This window comes from Electrophorus electricus, unplaced genomic scaffold (assembly GCF_041902795.1).
Source record: "Electrophorus electricus isolate QZ-2024a unplaced genomic scaffold, ASM4190279v1 Scaffold100, whole genome shotgun sequence".
NCBI classification, from domain to species: Eukaryota; Metazoa; Chordata; class Actinopteri; order Gymnotiformes; family Gymnotidae; genus Electrophorus; species Electrophorus electricus.
The window spans coordinates 45,001-55,000 of record NW_027658382.1 but is presented as its reverse complement, the minus strand read 5'-3'; the positions used below and the strand labels follow the sequence as shown (position 1 = coordinate 55,000).

General features: G+C 58.8%; 3 non-coding genes across 3 annotated transcripts in view; all 3 read left to right on the top strand.

Annotated features, from left to right (window-relative positions):
* The first annotated feature begins 6,014 nt into the window (after nucleotides 1–6,014).
* LOC145653956 (18S ribosomal RNA) lies at nucleotides 6,015–7,853 on the top strand. Its single transcript, XR_014120199.1, has one exon. It is a non-coding gene; the product is annotated as an 18S ribosomal RNA (ribosomal RNA).
* An 882-nt stretch (nucleotides 7,854–8,735) lies between these two features.
* On the top strand, nucleotides 8,736–8,889 carry LOC145653966 (5.8S ribosomal RNA). The gene has a single exon (XR_014120209.1). It is a non-coding gene; the product is annotated as a 5.8S ribosomal RNA (ribosomal RNA).
* A 617-nt stretch (nucleotides 8,890–9,506) lies between these two features.
* Nucleotides 9,507–10,000, top strand: part of LOC145653971 (28S ribosomal RNA) — a 4,149-nt gene continuing 3,655 nt past the window's right edge. Inside the window, exon 1 of the ribosomal RNA XR_014120214.1 lies at nucleotides 9,507–10,000. This exon is cut by the window's right edge and continues 3,655 nt beyond it. This is a non-coding gene — a ribosomal RNA (28S ribosomal RNA).

Sequence of the window (10,000 nt, the reverse complement as noted above, 5' to 3'; positions counted from 1 at the left end):
GCTGGGCATGACTGTGTTTGACCTCTTGGGCCTGGAAGTCTGGTAGTAGTAGTAGTAGTAGTAGTAGTAGTAGTAGTAGTAGTAGTAGTATGATTTAAAGGTACAAAGTGAATGAAGTGTGCCCAGGCCCACAGCTACTTTGCTGGGCATGACTGTGTTTGACCTCTTGGGCCTGAAAGTCTATTTCTAGGCTTATATAAAGGGTCAAACTTCTTGAAGTGTGCCCAGGCCCAGAGCTACTTTGCTGGGCATGACTGTGTTTGACCTCTGGGGCCTGGAAGTCTGGTAGTAGTAGTATGATTTAAAGACACAAAGTGATTGAAGTGTGCCCAGGCCCAGAGCTACTTTGCTGGGCATGAATGTGTTTGAACTCTTGGGCCTGGAAGTCTGGTAGTAGTAGTATGATTTAAAGGTACAAAGTGAATGAAGTGTGCCCAGGCCCAGAGCTACTTTGCTGTGCATGACTGTGTTTGACCTCTTGGCTCTGGAAGTCTATTTCTAGGCTTATATAAAGGGTCAAACTTCTTGAAGTGTGCCCAGGCCCAGAGCTACTTTGCTGGGCATGACTGTGTTTGACCTCTGGGGCCTGGAAGTCTGGTAGTAGTAGTATGATTTAAAGGCACAAAGTGATTGAAGTGTGCCCAGGCCCAGAGCTACTTTGCTGGGCATGATTCTGTGACCTCTTGGGTCTGGAAATGTGGTACTTTGAAGGATTAAAAGAGTGAAACGGTCTGAAGTGTGCGCAGGTGTAAAGCAACCTTGCTAGGCATGAAGGTGTGACCTCCAGGGCCTGGAAGTCTGGTGGTAGTAGTAGTATGATTTAAAGGCACAAAGTGATTGAAGTGTGCCCAGGCCCAGAGCTACTTTGCTGGGCATGACTGTGTTTGACCTCTTGGGCCTGGAAGTCTGGTGGTAGTAGTAGTATGATTTAAAGGCACAAAGTGATTGAAGTGTGCCCAGGCCCAGAGCTACTTTGCTGGGCATGACTGTGTTTGACCTCTTGGCTCTGGAAGTCTATTTCTAGGCTTATATAAAGGGTCAAACTTCTTGAAGTGTGCCCAGGCCCAGAGCTACTTTGCTGGGCATGACTGTGTTTGACCTCTGGGGCCTGGAAGTCTGGTGGTAGTAGTAGTAGTAGTAGTATGATTTAAAGGTACAAAGTGAATGAAGTGTGCCCAGGCCCAGAGCCAGGCCTGGGCAGCAGGGGGCGCTCCTGGCCATGCCCAGCGAGTTTCGTGCGAATCGGACCTGGTCCGGAAGAGATACGAAGGGAAAACTCATTACTCGTCGGGGTGGCACATCCAGGCTCTCGACCCTCCCAAAGCGTCCGACCAGGGTGCACCCTGCCGGGCATGGTTAGCCGCCAGCCCCCTTCCTGGAGGTCTGGTTGGCACGGGGTTTTGATTTATCGGTTTCATATCTCTGGGCTCCTTGGGAGCAGAAAGTCGGTTGAGGGCCCTTTGGAAAGAGCCGGGGCTGCCGTTTAACGCTGTCCAAGCGGCAGGCGAAGCGCACCCACCGTTTTTACGCTATGATTTTTTAAAACCGCCGGGGCGGCAAACACAGGGCCGGTCGGGTTTGAAGACGAATATCTCTTCGGCCCTTGGGAGGAGAGAAGCAGCGCGGGTCACCTTTGAACGCGCTCGCTGCCAGGAACGTCTGGCGTAAAAGTTTCGTGGGAATCGGACGTTCCTAGGCTGAGAAGCGAGCGCCCGCCCTCGGGCGGTCGGGGGCCCCTTTCTCATTCCCCGTCTGGGCTAAAAATACGAGGTCGGACCCGATGGACTCGGGAGACTGGAGAGTACCAGGGAGACCCTGGAAGCAGGCGACCCGACCCACGCTTCGCTGTCTCCTCGGCCCTCGGGAGTAGAAGCGCGGGGACGGTGGCGTGGGCAGCAGGGGGCGCTCCTGGCCATGCCCAGCGAGTTTCGTGCGAATCGGACCTGGTCCGGAAGAGATACGAAGGGAAAACTCATTACTCGTCGGGGTGGCACATCCAGGCTCTCGACCCTCCCAAAGCGTCCGACCAGGGTGCACCCTGCCGGGCATGGTTAGCCGCCAGCCCCCTTCCTGGAGGTCTGGTTGGCACGGGGTTTTGATTTTTCGGTTTCATATCTCTGGGCTCCTTGGGAGCAGAAAGTCGGTTGAGGGCCCTTTGGAAAGAGCCGGGGCTGCCGTTTAACGCTGTCCAAGCGGCAGGCGAAGCGCACCCACCGTTTTTACGCTATGATTTTTTAAAACCGCCGGGGCGGCAAACACAGGGCCGGTCGGGTTTGAAGACGAATATCTCTTCGGCCCTTGGGAGGAGAGAAGCAGCGCGGGTCACCTTTGAACGCGCTCGCTGCCAGGAACGTCTGGCGTAAAAGTTTCGTGGGAATCGGACGTTCCTAGGCTGAGAAGCGAGCGCCCGCCCTCGGGCGGTCGGGGGCCCCTTTCTCATTCCCCGTCTGGGCTAAAAATACGAGGTCGGACCCGATGGACTCGGGAGACTGGAGAGTACCAGGGAGACCCTGGAAGCAGGCGACCCGACCCACGCTTCGCTGTCTCCTCGGCCCTCGGGAGTAGAAGCGCGGGGACGGTGGCGTGGGCAGCAGGGGGCGCTCCTGGCCATGCCCAGCGAGTTTCGTGCGAATCGGACCTGGTCCGGAAGAGATACGAAGGGAAAACTCATTACTCGTCGGGGTGGCACATCCAGGCTCTCGACCCTCCCAAAGCGTCCGACCAGGGTGCACCCTGCCGGGCATGGTTAGCCGCCAGCCCCCTTCCTGGAGGTCTGGTTGGCACGGGGTTTTGATTTATCGGTTTCATATCTCTGGGCTCCTTGGGAGCAGAAAGTCGGTTGAGGGCCCTTTGGAAAGAGCCGGGGCTGCCGTTTAACGCTGTCCAAGCGGCAGGCGAAGCGCACCCACCGTTTTTACGCTATGATTTTTTAAAACCGCCGGGGCGGCAAACACAGGGCCGGTCGGGTTTGAAGACGAATATCTCTTCGGCCCTTGGGAGGAGAGAAGCAGCGCGGGTCACCTTTGAACGCGCTCGCTGCCAGGAACGTCTGGCGTAAAAGTTTCGTGGGAATCGGACGTTCCTAGGCTGAGAAGCGAGCGCCCGCCCTCGGGCGGTCGGGGGCCCCTTTCTCATTCCCCGTCTGGGCTAAAAATACGAGGTCGGACCCGATGGACTCGGGAGACTGGAGAGTACCAGGGAGACCCTGGAAGCAGGCGACCCGACCCACGCTTCGCTGTCTCCTCGGCCCTCGGGAGTAGAAGCGCGGGGACGGTGGCGTGGGCAGCAGGGGGCGCTCCTGGCCATGCCCAGCGAGTTTCGTGCGAATCGGACCTGGTCCGGAAGAGATACGAAGGGAAAACTCATTACTCGTCGGGGTGGCACATCCAGGCTCTCGACCCTCCCAAAGCGTCCGACCAGGGTGCACCCTGCCGGGCATGGTTAGCCGCCAGCCCCCTTCCTGGAGGTCTGGTTGGCACGGGGTTTTGATTTATCGGTTTCATATCTCTGGGCTCCTTGGGAGCAGAAAGTCGGTTGAGGGCCCTTTGGAAAGAGCCGGGGCTGCCGTTTAACGCTGTCCAAGCGGCAGGCGAAGCGCACCCACCGTTTTTACGCTATGATTTTTTAAAACCGCCGGGGCGGCAAACACAGGGCCGGTCGGGTTTGAAGACGAATATCTCTTCGGCCCTTGGGAGGAGAGAAGCAGCGCGGGTCACCTTTGAACGCGCTCGCTGCCAGGAACGTCTGGCGTAAAAGTTTCGTGGGAATCGGACGTTCCTAGGCTGAGAAGCGAGCGCCCGCCCTCGGGCGGTCGGGGGCCCCTTTCTCATTCCCCGTCTGGGCTAAAAATACGAGGTCGGACCCGATGGACTCGGGAGACTGGAGAGTACCAGGGAGACCCTGGAAGCAGGCGACCCGACCCACGCTTCGCTGTCTCCTCGGCCCTCGGGAGTAGAAGCGCGGGGACGGTGGCGTGGGCAGCAGGGGGCGCTCCTGGCCATGCCCAGCGAGTTTCGTGCGAATCGGACCTGGTCCGGAAGAGATACGAAGGGAAAACTCATTACTCGTCGGGGTGGCACATCCAGGCTCTCGACCCTCCCAAAGTGTCCGACCAGGGTGCACCCTGCCGGGCTAAGAGAACAGCCAGGTGAACCCTGGAGGTTCCGAACTCCAGACCCCTGGACCCGACGGCTCAGTCCGCCTCAGGTGCACTACAGAGGTCCTCGGGCTGTCCCTGAGTGCATTAAAACGGAAATCAGAATTACTCCCCCGGGTGGCACTTCCAGGCTCTCGACCCTCCCAAAGTGTCCGACCAGGGTGCACCCTGCTGGGCATGGTTAGCCGCCAGCCCCCTTCCTGGAGGTCTGGTTGGCACGGGGTTTTGCAAATAGGTCCCGTCGGGTATATGGGAGAGCAAAGAGAATCAATGGGGTCCAAGCACTAAATTCATCCAGTGGCGTTCTCTGGAAGCCCAAGGGGAGTCCGAGGGGTGTTCGGCCGGCAAGGGGAGCTCTCCCTCGGACACATGATCAAACGCCTGTCCCCTACCGGAAAGTGGTGTGCTCTGGATGCCCCCCCCCCCCCCATCCCCCGAGGGGGGTGCTTATCCCGCGAGGGGAGCCCTCCTCGGGTTAAGTGAACCATCATGCCGATTCCCCTATGGAAGTGGGCACATCCAGGCACACAGTCTGCTTTGCTCTCCCCGACCCGAGTGCGTCTGTTGGGCTGAGTGTACGCCCAGGCAACTGGATCCAATGGCTCAGTCCGCCGCAGCGTGCTTCGACGATGGGTCGTACAGCCATGCCACCAGGGTGGGCGTGTTTGTAAATGTACCAGTGGATTCTCGTCGGCCTGCCACATCCATGGTATCGACCCACCAGGCCTGTCCGACCAGGGGTTGACCCTGGACGGGCACGGTCTGTGGTTTGGCCCTTGTCCTAGATGAAATCGGGCACGGGGTTTTCTGGCCAGGTACCATCGGGTTACTGGGAGAGCGGCTTCGGTCTCCAGGTGAGACCAATGGTGAAGCAGCACGAGGCAATGGAGAGCATGCAAAGCGATGGGGAAGCCATGCACGGCAATGGCCACGAAAAAAAAAAAAAAATCACCACGGAAGGAACGTGAAGAACAAGGAGGAGTGTAGTGACACTGCCCAAAGCTGCCCGGTGTTGCAGGGGTCTATTGGTGTGTTGCTTCCTTGTTTGGTAGAGTGGAGTACCAGACCCGCCAGGGGTAGGCAAACCATTCCCCCTACGGTAAGTGAGGAGCCAGCCATTTGACGAGCGGGTGTCCACGTGTACGGGTGCGAGCGCTATCCCCCCACACGGGGTTAGGCCACGGCCTTAGGTGGACGTCTGCCGACCAGCCCCGGCTGATCCAGAACTTCTGATGTGGAGAGCGGTTTTGACAGATCCTCCCTGGTTCTAGCGGGTCAAGCCTCTGATGGGGGGTGGGGGTTATTTGTAACCCATCCCAGAACTCTCTGGGGGAGACTCAGACGGCCAGTCTGTCTACTCAGTTGTCCTATACTGGTGTCTGTGGTTTGGGAGGAAGGGAGTGCCCTGCTTTGTTGGCCTCCTCTTCAAACCTACCTGGGCCCACGAATCACTCTTCTTGGTTACATCACGAAACGTAGGTTGAGCGAGGCTAGGGGGGAGGGAATTCGACGAGGTCTTTCCCTTGTCCCCCCACCAGCGGCCCACGAAAATCAAAACGGCGTGAAGAGAGGGAACGCCGAAAGCACCTGGAGTCGGCCGTCCGCACCTCCGGAGGAGGTGGACGGGGTACGGTGCGGGCATGACCGGATGGGACAGCTTTGCATCAAGGTGAGAGGTCGGCGTCCGAAGGCCAGAGGGCGGTGCGCGAGCACGTTTACACTGGCCGCGGAAGCTGTCCTGGGTAGCCCTGTATGGCGTCTGGACCTGACGGCGCACGCACTTACAACCCGCTGCTTCCTAGCCCCCGGAAGGGGAGGCGGATGTCACTCGTGGTTCATCCCAGACCACGGTGCAAACTACCTGGTTGATCCTGCCAGTAACATATGCTTGTCTCAAAGATTAAGCCATGCAGGTCTAAGTGCACACGGCCGGTACAGTGAAACTGCGAATGGCTCATTAAATCAGTTATGGTTCCTTTGATCGCTCCACACGTTACTCGGATAACTGTGGTAATTCTAGAGCTAATACATGCAAACGAGCGCTGACCCTTCGGGGGATGCGTGCATTTATCAGACCCAAAACCCATCCGGGGGGCTCGGGCCCCCCGGCCGCTTTGGTGACTCTAGATAACCTCGGGCCGATCGCGCGCCCTCCGCGGCGGCGACGTCTCATTCGAATGTCTGCCCTATCAACTTTCGATGGTACCATAGTCGGCTACCATGGTGACCACGGGTAACGGGGAATCAGGGTTCGATTCCGGAGAGGGAGCCTGAGAAACGGCTACCACATCCAAGGAAGGCAGCAGGCGCGCAAATTACCCATTCCCGACACGGGGAGGTAGTGACGAAAAATAACGATACAGGTCTCTTTCGAGGCCCTGTAATCGGAATGAGCGTATCCTAAACCCATGGGTGAGGACCCATTGGAGGGCAAGTCTGGTGCCAGCAGCCGCGGTAATTCCAGCTCCAATAGCGTATATTAAAGTTGCTGCAGTTAAAAAGCTCGTAGTTGGATGTCGGGAGTGGGCTGGCGGTCCGCCGCGAGGCGTGCCACCGCCTGTCTCAGACCCTGTCTCCCGGTGCCCCCCGGATGCCCTTGGCTGGGTGTCCGGACGGGGCTCGGAGCGTTTACTTTGAAAAAATTAGAGTGTTCAAAGCGGGCCCGCTTCTCGCCTGAATACCTGAGCTAGGAATAATGGAATAGGACTCCGGTTCTATTTTGTGGGTTTCCTGAACCAGGGCCATGATTAAGAGGGACGGCCGGGGGCATTCGTATTGCGCCGCTAGAGGTGAAATTCTTGGACCGGCGCAAGACGGACGAAAGCGAAAGCATTTGCCAAGAATGTTTTCATTAATCAAGAACGAAAGTCGGAGGTTCGAAGACGATCAGATACCGTCGTAGTTCCGACCGTAAACTATGCCGACCCGCGATCCGGCGGCGTTATTCCCATGACCCGCCGGGCAGCGTGAGGGAAACCACGAGTCTGTGGGTTCCGGGGGGAGTATGGTTGCAAAGCTGAAACTTAAAGGAATTGACGGAAGGGCACCACCAGGAGTGGAGCCTGCGGCTTAATTTGACTCAACACGGGAAACCTCACCCGGCCCGGACACGGAAAGGATTGACAGATTGATAGCTCTTTCTCGATTCTGTGGGTGGTGGTGCATGGCCGTTCTTAGTTGGTGGAGCGATTTGTCTGGTTAATTCCGATAACGAACGAGACTCCGGCATGCTAAATAGTTACGCGGCCCTCCGCGGTCGGCGTCAAACTTCTTAGAGGGACAAGTGGCGTTCAGCCACGCGAGATGGAGCAATAACAGGTCTGTGATGCCCTTAGATGTCCGGGGCTGCACGCGCGCCACAATGGTTGGATCAGCGTGTGCCTACCCTACACCGAGAGGTGCGGGTAATCCGCTGAACCCCATTCGTGATGGGGACTGGGGATTGCAATTATTCCCCATGAACGAGGAATTCCCAGTAAGCGCGGGTCATAAGCTCGCGTTGATTAAGTCCCTGCCCTTTGTACACACCGCCCGTCGCTACTACCGATCGGATGGTTTAGTGAGGTCCTCGGATCGGCCCCGCCGGGGCTCCTCGCGGGCCTTGGCGGAGCGCCGAGAAGTCGATCAAACTTGACTATCTAGAGGAAGTAAAAGTCGTAACAAGGTTTTCGTAGGTGAACCTGCGAAAGGATCATTAACGGGTAACGCTGTCCGGCGTGCCTCCTCTCCCGACCCCCTCGACTTCGCCGTCCCCCCGCGTCGGGGCCCAGGGTCGAAAGGGTCTTCGGGGTTGCTGTTACACGTGGTCGCTTGCAGGTCAGGCTGGACAGAAGGCATAAAGGAGGAGCCTAGTCCCTCCCACCCCTTCCTCGTCCTCCGCCTCTTCCTCCGCGTCGTCCTTCAGCACCCCCCCCCCGCAGGCCCCGGTATTCTCTGGGTTCCAGCGCGAGAGACGCGTCGTTCAAAAAACTCGGCGTCCCCGCTCGTCGGGCGAAGGCCGGTTTCCCCTCACCTTGCCGGCAGGAGAAGCGCCTGCGAGTCGAGCGGGTCGTACGGGTCCGTCCCGCGCCCTCCCTCTCGCTCGCACGGCCGCTGCCTCCGTCCACCGCGAGGGGTTTTCCTATTTTGTTGTCCTTGTCATTCATCCCCGTCCCCTTGCTCGCTGACGAGCGGACTTTCCGGGGGGGGTTGCGAGCGCTGCTCCTCGTGGGGCAGGCCATGGCCCTTCCTGTGTTCGTCCGCCCACCGGCGTCCTGGGGCGTGGTGGTGGTGGGTGGCGCAGCCGGTTCCCCTGCTTCTCTCTCTCAGAAAGGAGTCTCAGGGGGACCCCCGGCAGGTACCTAGGGCTTGGCCCACGCTACGTGAGTTCCACCCCTTTCGAGGGGTCGGACGGGGCGGGCGCGGAGGGCCGCGGTTCAAAGACTGACTCGTCTGCCACGTGGGGCGTGTGGGCAAAGCGCAACCCCGCGCCCGTTTCAACACTCGCAGACGGGGGCGCCTGACCGGTTGGTGAAACCTTTTAAACCTGTCTTTGTAGTCGTGGTGAAAGACCTAAACTGAGCCTGAAATAAAAGAGTACAACTCTTAGCGGTGGATCACTTGGCTCGTGCGTCGATGAAGAACGCAGCCAGCTGCGAGAACTAATGTGAATTGCAGGACACATTGATCATCGACATTTCGAACGCACATTGCGGCCCCGGGTCCATCCCGGGGCTACGCCTGTCTGAGGGTCGCTATTCCTATCTGTCGGACCTGCCTTCTCAGGCGGGACCGCGGTTGGAGGTTCGTAGGTGGGGGGGTGCCCCCTGGCCTCCGTCTTCCTAAAAGCAGACGGTTCCCGGTCGCTGTCTCGGTGAGATCCGGTCGGTGGGTTCGCTGCGGTTGAGTGCCCGTTCTCCGTGCACAAGCTTCTCCTCCCCCGCTTCGGTTCGTTTCGGTTCGTTTCGGCTCCGCTCCTGGCCTGGCCAGGAACGTGGTCCCCTGCGCCCGAGAAAGAAGCGAGCGTGGCTGCCGGTGGGTTCTCTCCGCTTTGGCTGCCCACGTTTTCGCTTCTTTTCTCACCCCCTGCGCAGGCGGATCACGGAAAGGTGTCTGTTCTGTTCCGTTACGTGCGCGAGCGGAGGGAGGTTGTTGTTACATGCGTTCCCCCCCCCCCTCCCCCGGTGGGGGGGGTGGGGGGGGTCGGGGTTCGGGTGGCTCTGCCTCTGGCGTTTTCCTTACGGGCCGACCTGTCCGTGGCACGTCCGTGACGTCCCGACCTGTGTCCTCGTTAGCCCGGGTGAAAAGGGACTCGTCCCCTAACCCGGCGGTGTTCACGCTTCTGGGCAACCCTCCAGAGCGAACTCGGGAGCGACCTCAGATCAGACGAGACAACCCGCTGAATTTAAGCATATTACTAAGCGGAGGAAAAGAAACTAACAAGGATTCCCTCAGTAGCGGCGAGCGAAGAGGGAAGAGCCCAGCGCTGAATCCCCCGTCCGGGTGCGGGCGAGGGGAATTGTGGCGTATGGAAGTCTGTTTTCTTCCTGGCGCGGGCCGGGGGCCTGAGTCCTTCTGATGGAGGCTCAGCCCGTGGACGGTGTGAGGCCGGTAAATGGCCCCAGCCCCGCCAGGGTAGCGGTCTTCTCGGAGTCGGGTTGCTTGGGAATGCAGCCCAAAGTGGGTGGTAAACTCCATCTAAGGCTAAATACCGGCACGAGACCGATAGCGAACAAGTACCGTAAGGGAAAGTTGAAAAGAACTTTGAAGAGAGAGTTCAACAGGGCGTGAAACCGTTAAGAGGTAAACGGGTGGGGTCCGCACAGTCTGCCCGGGGGATTCAACCCGGCGGTGAGGCCGTCCCTG